The sequence below is a fragment of the Oryzias melastigma genome, linkage group LG9 (assembly GCF_002922805.2).
Source record: "Oryzias melastigma strain HK-1 linkage group LG9, ASM292280v2, whole genome shotgun sequence".
NCBI lineage: Eukaryota > Metazoa > Chordata > Actinopteri > Beloniformes > Adrianichthyidae > Oryzias > Oryzias melastigma.
Window position 1 is genome coordinate 22,650,785 of NC_050520.1, and position 2,881 is coordinate 22,653,665.

At 33.7% G+C, this 2,881-nt stretch overlaps 1 protein-coding gene across 1 annotated transcript in view; it reads right to left on the minus strand.

The window, feature by feature from the left end:
• abhd17b (abhydrolase domain containing 17B, depalmitoylase) overlaps positions 1-2,881 on the minus strand; it is a gene marked incomplete in the record, with an annotated part of 39,243 nt that overhangs the window by 23,251 nt on the left and 13,111 nt on the right.

Sequence of the window (2,881 nt, forward strand, 5' to 3'; positions counted from 1 at the left end):
AGAGGTTAATGAAAGGTCGGACTTTCAAATTTCCGTAGTTTTGAAACAACACACAGTTGCTCACAGTATATCTTGCTTACAAGGACCTGTAATATTTTGCATACTATATGTGTAACATTTCAACCATGCATTACAGGCAGCCGACATCAAATTCACTTTAGTTAGGGTTTATCCTCATGATTGCAGTCTTGCACTTTCAAAACTATCCTCAAACTAATTTTATTTAGTTATATCAGACATGTTTTACCTGCTGATTTCCATTCAATAACTAATAAAAGTGATCCTACTTCTTTAGACAGTCCAACCATATTTATATTTGGTCCATTGGTGATTTAAATTGGTGTGCAACCCTGACTTTATTCCTTGTTGATGTGAAGTCTACAGACTGTTACATAAAAAAACACACCTCAGTTCTCTGTAGCCTTGAAAAGGTGTCTCAAAGATCAATAGCTTCATGATCAGGCGGCTTTGTGTTATTAATAATACTAATAATAGTACCTAAAGTGCATCTAAGACCATCTCCTCCGTCTACAATAACAATTTACCCTTTAGAAATGCAGCCTTATTAAAGATCTTTAAATATTGCAATAATTTCCTTTTAAAAACATTGGAGGTAGAAAAAAAAATAAACAAGTGAAACCCCATCTGCACAAAAGGTAAGAACAGCGAGCACACAAAAATAGTAGTTACATTTAATTATCAAATAAAACTAAAACTATTTCAAAAAGGGAATTCCAGAGGTCATCAGTGAAGACATTCCAATTTAAGCAGAAAAATCTGAACCACAGTGTCATCTGGTGGTGAAAAATAGAATAGAATGGAGCAAATAAAAAAAGAAAGAAAGATTAAGCTTCTATTTCAGTACAGTCACATATAAGTTTTCATGGAATCATTTCCCACAACCTTTCATGTCAAGTTTCCTCCTTTCCTGGTGATGAATATTCATTGAATCAACAGAAGTGACCTCTTGACCCCAGACTGACATTTTTTTTGGTTTGTTTGTTTTTATGTAAACTCTTAACTGAGGGGATGACATATCACATATGGGATGACATACTGGGTATTTTTCCTAATATACATTTTCACACAGTATATTAGGGTAAAAAAATTATACTTTCTTAGATAAGATACATGTAATTTATCTCTACAAAAAAAATCTGTCACAAATTGAGCAGTTTTTCAGAACAATTTTATTTTTTTTGTGGGTTAGAGATATGATACCAATGCATTACATAGTTCTTCCAAAATGCATAATGCTATAAAAGCCATCTGAAATGACACTGGATGCAGCCAGAACAAAGTGTTTATTTTACCGTGTCTGGCCTGTTTCTAAATAACTGCACATATAAGCTTTAGAGAAAAAAAATAAATCGTTCAACCAAAATATATATATTTTTTTAAAGCTTGTAAACGATTATTCATCACGAGAATGTTTTTGATGTGTATATTTAGGTGAAAAACATGATAATAAAGGAGGAATAACTTAAATGTAAGGCAAAATAGTTTACAGCAATCACCTGAGTTACCAGGAGTTACCAATCCTGTTCTGGATCTTCAGATCAGCAGCAATGCACTTCTCCTTATTTCAAATCAGCACAACAGAAATGAAGGTTTTTGTAGCACCAGCCGACTTTAAGAGATGCAAGTTTTTCTATTTTTAATTGATAAAAAAGATCAAATGAGCAAGAATTTGATATTTTTAATAAAATTCTATACTTGTTTCTGCCGGCAGTCATTATTTGATGTTTCAGAACATGGACAGTTGCTGTAACCATTTGTTTTTTTTCCTCTTTCCTTGAATATACAGAGGTAAAAACATGCATTAGCTTATTAAACAAATGGGTATAAAAAGATAGTTAATGACAGGCCTCACATACCTCACTGTTCGGTTGGCTTTAGCTAAACCCCAATTCCGTTAACAGTTCAAATAGACAGAAAAATAAAATTATGACAAATATCATTGAAATTTGTTAAAACAGCTGAATTGAAAGTTGAAACTAGAGGCGATCCTGAAGATCACTTTATGTTTTGATTCTATCTGAGACTGCTGCCACATAAGAAATGCTTTTAATCTCATCAATGACATCCAGAAAGGTCTGATTCATGACGATCATGGGAACATTTTATGATGGTTACATTGATGATTTTACTAGACTCAAAAGTAAAAACAGTATAAGACAGGTCTTAATAATTGTCACTATACCTACATAAATACTTGTCTTCAATGGGGTCAGACATTTCATCTGCAAAAGTGCCCAGCATTTTCTGACAGTTTATTAACTACAGTGCACTGATAATATTTCTACAACAATACGTCAAGTATATCTGGTGATTATTCAACAGTCTAAAGGGAAAACCCACACTCTACTGGCCGCCAATGTGCAGCCTTGGCTTGATAGTTAAGTCTTTACAGGAGTCTTTCTGAACAGTAAATTGTACCACTTACAATCTAAACAGAGATGACAATGAGCAGAACTAACACAGCTTTGAAGATATTTTTAAATGTCGTTTGTTAAAGTGCACTTCTTTGTGTGCATGTCTGATATAATAAACATTTGGCAACACTGGCACAGCTAAGTTATGTTTCAGTCTGTCTTGCACAGCTCACCTTGCAACAAAACACGTGTACATTTGTATTAAAAATTAGTATAAATAGGTCAGAAAAGGGAAAAAATTGTGTGCAGAATCAAAGCTGAGTTTAAAGTCATGTGGACTTCAGTTAGTCTAAAGCATCTAGTCTGCAGAAAGGCGGTTTCCTGGAGCCTCATTGGCCCCCTAGAGGTTAATCGCATGCAAATGTACATCATATCCTTCTCAAAAGGCAGCAGGAAAAAATATCCCAAAAAGGGCTAAAAATATTTAACATCTTGCACATATCAGC